The 13,368-nt window shown below is 42.5% G+C and overlaps 1 pseudogene across 1 annotated transcript; it reads left to right on the top strand.

Annotated features, from left to right (window-relative positions):
• Positions 1-720: 720 nt before the first annotated feature.
• LOC311128795 (tRNA-queuosine alpha-mannosyltransferase-like) lies at positions 721-13,138 on the top strand (annotated as a pseudogene). The gene is made up of 4 exons: positions 721-758; positions 1,350-1,484; positions 2,223-2,403; positions 12,924-13,138. The product of its transcript is annotated as a tRNA-queuosine alpha-mannosyltransferase-like (transcript).
• The last annotated feature ends 230 nt before the right edge of the window (positions 13,139-13,368 follow it).

Genomic DNA, 13,368 nt, shown 5'->3' with positions numbered 1-13,368 from the left:
GCAGTGATGCTGCAGTCCTTCCACACACCCACAGGACTACTACTCAGGTTGATGTGTAACCTTCTTGTTTGGTTTTTGATCTCTATCTGTCATATCTGCAACAATGCTGTAACGGTTGCTACCGGAGAAACACAGTGGGTGAACCACGTCACATACAGTAGAGTGAAATTCCTACTTCAAAAGGTCATGAGTCAAAATGAAGACGGGTAGTCAAATCGGTAGTGGCGATGTAGCCTACAGTATGGCATGCCATGTTGCTAAGTAATAGCCCATACAGTAAGTAACTAAACGTAACCTCTTTTCTCGGTACAGCTGCTCATACCTTTTCTGATGATACATTTTTGATGCAGAATTTGCTTTTCCCTCTATGTGAAAACAAGTTGTAATTCAGCAGATAACAAATCAAAATGTTCTACTTATTCAGATAAAACAAACGTAAAAGAGATACATTAAGTAACTCCTCCAGTCTCTGTGCGTCTAATTCTTAACTACACAGGATGTCCCTGTGGACTATTCTTCTGGCAGAAACAAGGTAAAACTAGAGAACTCTCATCTGGTTTGAGTCAGAGCCCTGCATTACCAACAGAGTTTAGGGGGTGAGTGGGATTTCTGTAACATGCAGTCCTGTAGGCCTCTTTTGGTTTTAATCGAAGGCCCAAACAGGCCAGGAAATGGGGCTAATCCCAGGTCTGAGAGGCACACGGGGACGTGATCTTAGCGATGGCTCGTGGACTCAACCACATCAAAGAGTCTTGCTCGTGGGTAAAGGGGACTGACTGACTGATGAAGGGACGAGCCAAGGCTTGAAGTGGAGGATGGGGTCACTTAGGGAGATGCTGGAGCTTCAAAGCCTCACCGCTGAGCACGCAACAGATACAGAGACACCGCAGAGAGAGACAGAGACGGAGAGAGAGCTGTGTGTTCCACAGGGCTGCGGTGAAAATGCTGCATCATCTTAGAGGGTGCATGAGAGATGGGCATGGCTGGGTGGATTATCCTGCTGGGGAAAGTTAGTAGATCTGGGTGATGTTAATGTTTTACCTGCTGGTTATCATTCTACCTGCTGGTTTTAACCAATGGGTACTAAGCAGGATATCCTTTTGATGAGTAAAAGGCATTTTAGTGGTTGGCATCGGCACCGGTGGAAACATTCAATTCTGACATGGCTCTGCTGAAAAGAGTTCTCTCTCACCTCCCAAGGTTTCATTTTAGTCAGACAGTAGTAGGTATGAAGAGGATCTGTAAGTATTGAAGGTGAGGCATTAATGTATTGACAGATAGATGAACTCACCATCCTGACCCACTGCTGTGTTCTGGTCTGTTCTGGTCTAGTCTGTTCTGGTCCTCAGGGTACTGAACATGTCTGAGCTGGTGGCCTCGCGTCCTGACCTGGCCACACTGAAAAAGGAGAACCAGCTGGTCTATCCAGTCCACAAGAGTCAGAACAGACACTTCCAGTATAGATACAAGCAGGTCCTGTCATGGTGAAGACTGACCTGGCCTTGACCGTACAGTACACAATGGATTTGGTGCCGTGTGTGTGTGCCTTATCATCACAGTTAACATGTAACAAAACTAACTCAAAGCAAATAGCTGTCCCAAGAAACAAGAGCCCAAACAAGCAAGGAAAATTAGCAGCACGCATAATTACTCTGTGTATTTAAAATAATAATAACAACAACAACACTTCATACGGTAATTGTTTGTCTTAATGAGCATGTCAGGGGCGCAACATGATTGGTTAATTACGGTAGGCCAACATGATGCTCTCTGGGTAATTGAAGTCACTCGTGTCGATCGACTGCATTGTCATTAATCAGAGGGTAAACATTAAAGAGAGGGGCACTCTAAAGGAAAGTAATTGTTGTTGATCTGCATAGGGAAACACGTCAATAAGTCAGTTCTGCAAGGCCCACTCAATCTACTTTAATGTCATTAACCCAGTCAAATATGGCAGCATTAAATAATACGCTACTCAAAGGGAATGTATCATAAAGAGATGTTTGATTGGATTCAAGCCAGATTGCTTTGCTAATTTAAATTATAATGCAGGGCTTTCGTTCTAATGAAAGAGAATGGGAGCCATTTGACTGTACTGATAAATGCACACTATGCTACATCCTTCCATGTGACACACACAGAATCTGCAAATGAACGGCACTGCAGTGTCACTTTGTGTGTCACTGACTGTGTGTGCACCCTCTTTCTTTCCTTCCTCCCAGCTTGGTGGAAGGTGTAGTGGCGTTCAACTCCTCTTTCAACATGGAGTCCTTCCTGTCCTCCATTTCGTCCTTCATGAAGATGATCCCGGACCACAGGCGCCAAAGACCTGGACAAGCTCATCTGCCCAAAGTGTCGGGTCCTCCACTTCCCCATCAAATTCCCCCATGTCACAAGGTCAGTGTCATCATCCCTGGCTGCAGTCATTTGCATTCTAGGGATAACCAGGCAACTGATTAAAGAAAGCAGAGTTGAGAGAGAGAGCGTTGCAGGCTCCTAATCCGACCCAGAGAGCTGATAGGGTCTGGGAGCATGGTTAATGGCAATCTGATTGACTGGAGAGAAGTTAGTTCTGTAAGAGTCAAGATTAGAAGTGACTACGGAGTTTTAATATCCTGTTTTGTTAAGGCCTATCTATCACTCTCACACGTACTGTCATCTGTATACGTTACAGATGTCGGTGTAACGTTACAGATGTCGGTGTAAGGTTACAGATGTCGGTGTAACGTTACAGATGTCGGTGTAACGTTACAGATGTCGGTGTAACGTTACAGATGTCGGCGTAACGTTACAGATGTCGGCGTAACGTTACAGATGTCGGCGTAACGTTACAGATGTCGGCGTAACGTTACAGATGTCGGCGTAACGTTACAGATGTCGGCGTAACGTTACAGATGTCGGCGTAACGTTACAGATGTCGGCGTAACGTTACAGATGTCGGTGTAACGTTACAGATGTCGGCGTTTACTGGACCTATCTGAAGTGTTTGGGTGAGATGGTCAGCGGTGGCAACATTTAGAAGGAAAATAGGTTTTCTGTTATCTCTTTTGATTGATTTAAGAGCTTCATCAGTATAGGGAACATATTTAAAACATTTGGTAAAAAATTAATCACCTAATAATTATGTAATTATTACTTTGTGGATTGTTAGGAATTTATTTAAACAAGCACCACAATTTGCTAATTGTATTTATTATTATTTCAACTAAGCACCACAAATATCTATTATTACCACAAAATGGACTTAGAAATTAACTTCTGCTAATGTCAAATAATATGAGTTTACGTTTGTAAATAAAATGACATGCACATAGATTAGAGAACAGCTGTCATGGATGGATTGGATCCAGGCGTCTCTTTTATAAGCTGTTGTCTCGGATCGGTGATGAGGGGTGGTACTATTTTATTGCTCTGTTCCAAAACAATGCACTCGCTGCAAAGCACTCCAAAAATCGATGCAACAGAGAGGGTCTGCTTCCTATCAGAGACCAAATCAAGAACAGACAATTCTTCACATGAAAGCGAGAACATCATAACAGTTTAAACTTAAATATTAACGTTGAAACACCAAATGTATTCTGACAAAGTCTGACTATTGGTCGCACAGGTGTGTGCGTGTCACCCCGACATCGGTGTTGCTGCTTGAACAATTCTCTGATGTATCACAGCTGGAATTTCTTTCATGATATCTCATATTTAAGCGAAACCATAATGCCCATATTTTCATCGGGCGGCATGGCGTTTATTGAATAGAAATTTACAAACACCTGATGCAGTTTTTTAGTGATTCCTGTGCTTGCTTTCTTCTTCTCTCTTTCAAGCCTTGCCATTATGTGACAGAACACAGTGGAAAAGATGAAAGCAGTTTCCGCCGCTCACCCAAGTTGCTCTGAGCTTCCTCTTGTGGCATATTATAGCTAATGATTTAGCCCTACGTCCCCTTAGGAGTTCCTTCTCCATGAAACTTGTGTGTGAGAGTGTGTGACCCTGCCTGCAGCTTTTGTGTCATGCAGACTTTATTTTATGGCCTTCCCAATTAGAGCGAGTGTGTTATGTGATTTCAGTCCACTCCGATTTATGCTGGATGCACATATTCCCTCACAGGGACAGGTTTAACATTCAACATCATGATAATGCACTACCATATGACTAGCCAGCTTTTTTGCTAAGATTAAGAGTAAGGTTTGTTTATAGTATTTAGAGAGTATTTATTTGCCTTTTTAAATTTGAAGTACATTGAAGCAATGATGCAACTAATGTGTCTGAGCAGTGTATCTCTACATGCTTTCCCTGTATATTTGCTGGGGTGAGAAATACTGAAAGTGAGATGCCATGGATGATGCAGGCCTCTCGCCCAGAGTGATTTTCAGCTCATTTTCAGATGGTAATTTGCCTGATCCAAAGCAAACTCACAGAGTGTAAGTAAGCAATTATATGCATGGCCGACAATCCCTCAACATGCCCGCGGTCCTTTTCCAAACACAGTTAGTCCAGCTCTTTGAAAATATAAAACTCTCAGAGAAACAAACAGGGGAGAAACACCACATGATTGTTCCGTATTTGTGTTTTCATTGTCTCTGAAATGTTCTCTCGGTCCAAGCTCTCAAAGTGCTCAAATCATCTGGAGTGTTTGTGTTTGCGGTATCCATCTATCACTCGGCTTTAGAGAGGTGGACTTTTGTAATTTAATTGCGATTGACCTGAGCCAGCAGAAACCTGCGGTGAGAGACAAAGCTATCACATTTATCATGGTGGAACAGCAGGGCATTGACTTTCTTTGAGGATTGTCAGTTCACAGGTCTGGTGTGTGTGTGTGTGTGTATATATATAATGGGTGGGGGAATGCAGAGGGAGTAATTGAATCAATATGCACATGATCAGCAGGTGCCAGATTCTGGGACCCCACTGCAGTCCCCCATTCACCCCAGTTCTCTCTGAGGTCTTTGTGTGGCTGTCAGGCAGCGTGTATTTCTGTTCCTCTGGAGAACAGAACGCTGTCAGGTGTTCAAGGCGGAGGGAAACCAGATTGATCATGATTAGTCCGTTGTTATTTCGTTTTCTTACATAGAATGTGGAAGGAACCAAGGGAATGTAGGGTTATATGGAACAGGTTCTCCATTGCTAATGTTAAGAAACAAAAGGAGGGACTCTTTCATGTTCTTCCATGAAAAGATATCAATGCAGGTTTAAACTCTGCTTGAAAGCGTTGCACGTTCTTTAGGACCTCCCCTCTGATGGCCGGTTTTCATTAAAGTCCCTTAACTCATTACAGATAACTGAAGCAACTTTTAAGTTGATTGGGAAAAGGTTGTTCTTTTTTTGGCTACTTTTAAAAGCCATTGATGTGGCTCCTTGTGAAGAAGCAGTCAGTCAGTCAGCTCAGGTCTCAAATGACTGACTCCTGGAATGAGTCTGCTGGAGGAGCAGATGGCAGGATATCCTGTTTGAAACGTTCCTTTGACAAAGTTCAAATGCAACTGGACGTTTTCGCAACCGATGAAGATGGTTACATTTTAAAACGGGAGGACACAAATAATATGTTTAGTCCCAACACAACCCACAATTACTTCATTTGCCTTGTCAGTTGTGTCCTGTTATACAGTAAATGTTGTGTGTTACTGTTTGACTGATGAGACAGACACATCTAGACTTTTAGTTGAATACTGTATGTGTGAAAAATGGAGAGGTAAACCGGTTTGCATTAGTTTCTTCTTAGTGTCTAAGGACGGAGAGAGATTGTTGTTGTATCAGCCACCCCACATGGAGAACCTATGAAGAGAAAACCACCCCAAGGAATGTTGAAGGTTTTCCAGATTCTGGACATCTGAAGGCATTTGTTGCCACGTGCCTCGGTGAGCCTTGGTGAGGCTGTTTAGCCGTGGGACTGTGGGGACTTATTGGAAACATTAAAGCGATGGAGCAGAGGAATCTGAAAGGCAGTCTGGGTCTACTGGCTTAGTAAGAGGGGTTTGTGTTAAACAGGGGTTGTGTAGACAGACAGTAGACTGATTGATGTTTGGGATTTATTTACCATTGGATCAACAGGGTCGTTTTGCATTGCTTTAGGAAAATAAAATGTAACAGAGCATTAAATGTATTCTGTAGTTCATGTGGTTATTTAGTCACTTGAAGCTATGTGGAAAAGTGAAAATAATTCAGGCTACTTTGTGTGGTTGGTTCCATTACGCTATTTGTATTAGAACGTTGATGATACATATCCCCTTCCTGTGAATTGTATTCAGATGATTCTCTCACTTTGACTTTGTTCATGGATTGACTTGAGACTGATCCCACATATGTATCCCCTTGTTTACCACTAATGAAAACCTAGAACAATGTTTTGTGTTCAGCAGTATTATTTTACCATGTAATCTCTTGTGTGCTCCAATCTGAACTTCTAATCTTGATCATGACACTGTTGAGACAGAGACAAAGACAATGAGGTACATCCTTCCCGACCCTAAAGCTCACCCACCTAGTCCCGCCCCGCTCTGCCCCTCGAGGGTCAAATATCACCATTTGGCTCCTAAGCGTGTCATTTTATCAGACCACCCAACACTCATCCCACAATCTCCTCTTCGATGACTCTCCAGTCACCGAGCGGCGGTCACCCTGCCTGCGAGGGCATGTGGAGGGAGAGGAGAGGGGGAGAAGGGTAGGGGCTGGTGAAGGGGGGAGGAGGGGGAAGAGGGGGAGGAGGGGGAAGCCTAGCTCTCCTAATTAAACCACCCATGTTTAAGCTCATCGGTGACATGATGAAAAAAGCTTTTGGTCGGTTGGAATAAGTGCTCAGCCCAAAGTATGATGACAGTGTACAGCCAAACTGCAGGTACAGCTTTCAGTCGCTCGTGTACCAGGAACGACCACAATTGGGTCCATATGGTGTCTTCGAAGTTCGGGGAACTAACCCTGATGATTAGGAACGAATTAAAGATCAAACCCTGTATTGGTGATTAGTCCTTCATACCAAACTTTAGCTAACACACATTGCCATCTGTTCAGTGGTGACATACTAAAGAAAAACTGGTGTTTTCGGAAACAAGATACACAATGTAATAATCTCGTAACTACCGGAGCATTGAAAATGATCACCTATTTATGTTGTACTTTTAGCACATGGCTAGTCTGCAATGTGTGTCACACGTTCTCAATAACAACAACGTTTTTTTTTTTTATAAAATGATTAGTGTAAAATATATAACTGCCTGTGACAAACGACTGATATCTGATCAACACTAACAATAAGTCCTGTTATATGTTACTTTCGTTAGTTAATCATCTACAACTAGTCAAATAAACTTGGATCTCACACAGACAATCTCCATTCACCAGAAACTGTAATAGTTTGAAACTAACATTTGTACTTTTCAAACGTTAACTATTCAGTATACCCATAGATCAGTCCAGTGCAATATAGTTCCTAAACATGTATCCCATTTTATGCCATTACACAACTGCGATTTATACCCGATACTTGAGATTTTAGAATGGTAGGCCGTCATTGTAAATGAGAATTTGTTCTTAACTGACTTGCCTATTTAAATGTAAATGTAAATGTTAAATAAAGGTTCAATAAAAAAAGAAAAAAAAAATAATTGAAGGAAAATGACAAGCATGTAACCACGACGACAGGTCCACAAAGCATTACATCATAGAAAGATGCACTTACCACAAATTCCTAATTTTGCTAAGCCGTATTGTACATTGCTCTCGGATACACTTATTTTTTTAATGGTCATTAGTACAGTATACATGATACCAATTTTAGCTTCAAGATGCCAGCAATTGGAAAAAGTAGATTGTGCTGATTTATTGGCACATGGAACCATGTGGCATGCTCTAATTTTTAAAAACTCTGTGGATAGTGCTAAAACAATGATGTCATATCTGTATCCTGCCATCACGATTGCCATTGGAACATAATTACTTTTGAGTCTTGACTCCTGGGATGGATGGATGGTGCTTGCGTGTCACAATGGAAGGCGTTACTTTTATTCTATGTTCCAACCCAGTAAAAGACAATGATTCACGTTCCAGGGAAACAGTTCTGATAAAAACAGCCATGGTATTGTGAGGACGGAGGTCAGTTTGATGTCTCAGTGCTCCATGCTGTACGGTGTACTTTTTTCACTCTCTTGTTTGCAATGCATTATGGGACCTTTATATCCCATTCTGTTGTTGTGACGACAAATCAAATCCTGACATGGGGATGTTACATGGGGATTTTCATGTCTAAAGCTAAACCTGAATGAAAACATTGAGCGGACAGGTTATATTTGGTGAGGGTATTACCGTCCGATCTCTGCTCCACAGCAGATGTCTGGGCTTTGTGTCTCTGGTGAAAGCTGATTGTTCCCGATGTCACATTCTGCAAGCCATATGCATATTACATAATGTCATCCTTTTCCCATAATAATCAACACAGACAACTCACTATGATTTTATCTGACTTTTGGGTCTCTGAGCTCTACTGTTTTGCAACGCTGAAGGCGAAATGACATCCATCCTCCTCCGTCCTCATCGCTCCCCTTCCTTCCGTCCTAATCTCTGTCTAAGTCCGAACACTCGTGGGGGGGAAATTCCCCCTGGGCCCTCGCTCTGACCACAGCCTCCTATCACCATGATCGAGTGGACCAGCGTCCCTCATAGGGGTGCTGCAGAGTGGACCGATAGCTTCTGACTAAAGGGTCAGCTCGCCAGCCTCGTAATGACTGTAAAGTAGATGTTAATGTGCTTTAATGAACTGCTCCGTCCATGCCACAGAGGCTGATGCTTCTCTGGCTGCCTCTGGATCGGCTATAGTGGCTGTCTGGCCTTTCCTCATCAAGCCACTATTAGCTGGGCTAAATGCCCTATCCTGGTTTTGAGGATTATGCTGATGAGATTATTTTGAAGTGTTGGCCTCAGGACAGTAACCTTGATGCTAAACCTTTGGATGGTTTTCTGTCCTGTACTCTATCCTACTCTGGCCACTCAATTACTCTGTCAGGTCAGATTCACCCTGAAGACGAAAGAGCAGAAGTTGTCTTAGACCATCTTAAAAAATGTAATATACATAACCCCAAAATGAAGTATTTATCATGAGAAGGCCATAAACAATAACTAGTAATGCTGCATACCCCAACAAAGGTTAAAATATCATCTTTCTGATAAAAATACAATAAATAAGAAAATGAAATATTTGCTGATGTATTTCCTATTCAACAAAATTATATGATTAAGGCTTGAAATGACTTGCTTTCTAAATATAGTTTAACAAATTATAAAATGACAAACTATAAGATTTCACCCTCCTTATAACTGTAAAATACATATTTGTATGTTTAGTGTTAGAGAAAATGTGCATATTTTCTGAACGTCTCTCTTGATTAAAACGTCTGCCCATTGCTTTGAACGTCTCACAGAACTCTAGCGTGGCTTCCTGAACTCGTTAGGAACTCGCCTTTCATCTCATATTAATATTGTGCGTCTTGTTTAAAATCTATGAATTATTTTAGATTACTGACTATAAATTGATCTCTGAATGATCTGCAGTGCCGAAACCACTCTCCCCTGCTGCGCAGCGATGTAAGGATTCCAGGCATATGTGTTGTTAGTGGCTGTGACGTAGGGTCCAGCCAGGAGTTGATGAACAGTCAGAAGAGGGAATGAAATGCTGTGAGGGACATCCCAGCTTCAAGTAGTGTCAGATTTCACATCCTGCTTCACACAGGCAAAAGACACATACTCCTGTGTCCGTGAGAATCAGGGCTACAGCTCAGTGGAAGTCATTTCGATCTATGGTGTCCCCAGATCGATTTATACGCAAAAATGTCAGTCGGAACTGGTACCAGAGCCACAAAGGTCCCCAAAACAGGGAACTTTACATCTAAGAGGTTTTAACAGTGGTGTCTATTGTCGTTTATAACAGGACTCTGTTAGTTCTAACTCAGTTACTTTTGGGGAACCTATGCTTATCAACTCCTGTTACCACTGGAGCTACAGATTTTACCTCAACCTCACAAACAAAGAAGAAACCCCATCACCTACAATGATTCATTGTCAAAATACTTAGCATAAATATTTAGAGTAACATTAGCAAACAGCACAACAATACTGTAACTGAACAGCACATATGGCCTCCATGCTCCTGTCTCCCCAGAGCAGAGCAGAGAGCCCAGCCCTGCTTCACCATGGCTCAAAATCACTGCTGTTTCTCATTAACCGGGAAAAAAGATCAAATTATTTTTGACTTTGACTCCCCCTTCATCCTTTCACATTAAATGCAGATATAAAGTCATCACAGAAATTACTGTTGATTTATAAATAAGCTAATTGGCGGCATTTTATCTAAGTACATCTCTCTCTCTCTCTCTTTCTTTCTTTCTTTCTTTCTTTCTTTCTTTCTTTCTTTCTTTCTTTCTTTCTTTCTTTCTTTCTTTCTTTCTTTCTTTCTTTCTTTCTTTCTTTCTTTCTTTCTTTCTTTCTTTGCCGGTAGATATGGCAGCGTTTTAAGTGTCCCTCATCCAAATGTTTAAATGGCTTATCAAATTATATGTTCCCAGGGGGCTGTGATGCAGCCTCATTGGTCATACCTAACCACAAGTGTCTCCTTGTCAGCTCCACCACCGAGCCATCCGGCAGAGACGATCCCATGTCCATATCTGTTAGTTAATATATATCCATCTGCCTACTTTATCCCACTTTGTCAGTTTTATCAAGGTAATGCCTGGCAGCATGATTTCAGCAACACTGCTCTGAAAATAAAGGCTTTATAGATTCTAATAACGCAAGTGCATCGCTAGAGTCGGACAGTGCTTACCATAAAGCTTAGCTGTATGTTTTCATGCATTCCTTATGCTAATCTTTCCACATATAAGGCAATATTATCAGCCTCTATTCATTCTTTCTCCCTAAGCGAGCTTCATTATATGACAAGGAAATGTAGGAAGTTGGCATTAGGGAACTGTTTTTACCCAATGGAACCATATGCTGTAGCCTATAATCTACCACATTCCAGTTTGTTTCATTGTACAGTAGATGACTTTTCTAGAAATTGAAAAAAAAAAGGCCATAAACGCCATCAACATCTTATGGTAATGTTGCTAAATCTGTCAGCAGAGATTCGTCATGCCATGATGTCATTCTCACCACAGGATTATTCTGGCGTCAGTAACAGGTTTTTAATGAAAATCAGGATCGGTCTACACGCCACTGTATTTTCTACTATAGTTGCTGGTTCATCTGGTTCAGTTATAGTTGCTGAGAAAGATCAAGGCTGTGGGCGGTATGCTTTGATACACAGTGGGGTCCGAAATGATTGACACCCTTGATAAAGATGAGCAGTAATGACTGTATAAAACAAGTAATTCAAATAATGAGCTGTATTGTATGCTAAAAAAATTGGGAAATTAAATTATTATAATAAAGGTGTCAATAATTTTGGATCCCACTGTACTGTGGTCTCTTCCTCACCCACTGGAGAAATACAGGAATTCATAAAGCCAATGGGAATGACTTTGTGAAGCAGGAACTCTTGAGTAGTACTTATTGGAATAATCGTGGTGTGACCCTGAGGTCTCATACTGAAGTGGTATGTAGACTGAACCTCCACCTTGACTAGAGAGGTAACAATACACACAGTCTATAACACTCTGTAGGATGCAAAGCAACAGTTCCATAAATCCACCCTAGCCACGAACGCTTGCCGTGGTGCCAGCATTTTGAATGTGTTCCCCATTCCTTCGTCAATGACATCAGCATCTTTCCATGCTTGTACACTTCCTCGTTCTAGTCTCTCTCTCCAAGCAAAGCAACCTGACAAACAGAGTAGAAGATTTCAGTAGCATTGGAAGATCCTCCTCCGTTTGTTTTCATTAGTGATTCTGTTTTCTTATGATGCAAACCATTCACAATTCACAAGATAGATACAGTTCTATGAGGAGATTTTCATATCTACTTAGATTGCTGTGAAATTGAAGTGTGTGTGTGTGTGTGTGTGTGTGCATTTAGCCAAGGTAATTTATTTTTCACTCTAGTGTCTCACCAATACACACACACACACACAGTGAATGTGATCAACAAAGCTCCCCATAACAGTTATTGTAATTGATGATGACAGGGAAGAAGTGGAGTCTGAACTGAGGCCCAGCAGGAGAGAGGACAGTTGCTCAGGGTTCCCCTGTCAGTTAAAATCCATGGAGTGACCTGGACTCCCCAGGCAGGTGGTGGAGGACTGGAAGGGCTGGAACAGGCAGCAGGACCAACCTGGCACAGACCATCACCACAACCTGCAACACATAGTTAGACACGCATTGTTGCTGTCACCAGCTTTGTGTGTGTGTGTGTGTGTGTGTGTGTGTGTGTGTGTGTGTGTGTGTGTCTCTGTGTGTGTGTGTGTGTGTGTGTGTGTGTGTGTGCATGGGTGAGTGCCTGGAGACAGGCAGGCCAGAGGCTCACATGGTCAACCCATGTCTCCATACAGGCCAGAGGTTCACATGGTCAACCCATGTCTCCATACAGGCCAGAGGTTCACATGGTCAACCCATGTCTCCATACAGGCCAGAGGTTCACATGGTCAACACATGTCTCCAGGCAGGCCAGAGGTTCACATGGTCAACACATGTCTCCAGGCAGGCCAGAGGCTCACATGGTCAACCCATGTCTCCATACAGGCCAGAGGTTCACAGGGTCAACCCATGTCTCCAGACAGGCCAGAGGCTCCATGGTAACACAGTAGGAATAGTAATACACTAAAATAATGTAGAATAAAGTGAAGGCCATTGGCTATGAGAAATTACTGAGCTTTGTATTGTTAAGTGTAATTACTGGAATAATAATGTGCAGGATCATCATCGAGGGCCATTCCATAGTGTGTTTATGTCTTTATCACATCATGAAGTGGTGGCAGAACAGTGTCTTCACGCTTTATCTAACCCCAACAGGCCTGAAGAGCTGCTGCGTCCAGTAGAACAGCAGGAAGGAAGGGGAGGAACCTCTCAGTTCCCCTCTGGCTCCCAAAGCGCTGTGCTCGAGCCCAGAGCCAGAGGCTGCCATGCTGGATCAGAGGGAAGGCACCGGGCAGGCTGAGGCTCCTTCTCACCCCAGGGAAGAGAGAGGGCCCGGGGGAGAGATGGAGGAGAAGGAAGAGTGGGAGTGAGGACCATGGGCCATGTCAGACCTCTTCATATCAAATCAAATTGTATTTATCACATGCGCCGAATACAACAGGTGTAGACCTTACAGTGAAATGCTTACTTACAAGCCCTTAACCAACAATGCAGTTCTAAGAAAGAATACCAAAAAAAAAAAAGTTCAGCAATAAAATAACAAATTAGCGATGCTATATACAGGGGGTACCGGTACCGAGTCAATGTGCGGGGGCACCGG

Source organism: Coregonus lavaretus, assembly GCF_964263955.1.
Source record: "Coregonus lavaretus genome assembly, chromosome: 5".
In the NCBI taxonomy this organism is placed as follows: Eukaryota; Metazoa; Chordata; class Actinopteri; order Salmoniformes; family Salmonidae; genus Coregonus; species Coregonus lavaretus.
The sequence above is the reverse complement of the archived record's forward strand: the minus strand, read 5'-3'. Positions and strand labels throughout refer to the sequence as shown.